Source organism: Olea europaea, chromosome 10, assembly GCF_002742605.1.
Source record: "Olea europaea var. sylvestris chromosome 10, O_europaea_v1, whole genome shotgun sequence".
In the NCBI taxonomy this organism is placed as follows: domain Eukaryota; kingdom Viridiplantae; phylum Streptophyta; class Magnoliopsida; order Lamiales; family Oleaceae; genus Olea; species Olea europaea.
In genome coordinates, this window is record NC_036246.1 from 24109121 (window position 1) to 24110004 (window position 884).

The following is an 884-nucleotide window of genomic DNA, read 5'->3' on the forward strand; positions in this document are numbered from 1 at the left end:
ACCGTGAAGATTATATCAACGAGCTTATCAGGAGAATGAACTAGATTGTGTCACTTCTATTTTGTTGGTGAATTGAGGTTTTTTGTTTCATATTTGAAGTTGTAGAATTCTCTGTTTCCTTTTCATTTTTCCTTGGATAGCTATCATGCCGTTAAAGATTGATTTTGTTTTGAGATTTGTACGAGAATCTATTAATTTAAGGCTTAGCGTGCATGGTATCTGTTTAACGCGAGGCTTTCATCTTCTCTGTTTGATGGTCATACTAGGCTTATGCTTCCACCTTGATGATGTTAATTGCTATTGCTCTACCTTTACTTAACAAGCGTGCCATGATTTTGTATGCTAGAGTATCTTCATTCATGTTTCATAGAGATAAAATGGTCTGAAGTGACAACTACAAATTTCTTGCTTCAGCTATTATGAGTAAAAAGTTCCACTGAACTTTGCCCACTGTCATGTTCCTGAATGGTCACTCAACTTACTAGAAATCCATTCCATCCATCACTGTTGAAACAATCATTTCACTCAAGTTCTAGGTGGTAAGATGGATTCAAACGTGTTATGGACAGTGTTATGTTGTCACGGGAAGAGTCGTTGGTATGGAAAAATGATTTCAGCACACGCAATCTGGTAAACACCGTCAATTGATGCGAGGCCCTATTCTTCCAAATACAAGTCGCGACCATAAGAAGTGAAGAACCATAGAAATCAATTTGGGAAAATTTGCGAAGACCAAAGAATTGGACGATTGAAGTTTGTTCTTGTTTTGATCCGTTATCAATGTTTTAGTGGAATGAGGGTTGACTATGCCAATATCGATATACCCCGAGGAGTGTATCCCGAGGACTCAATCTATACCCCACCTCATTTCTCTTCTTCGGTCC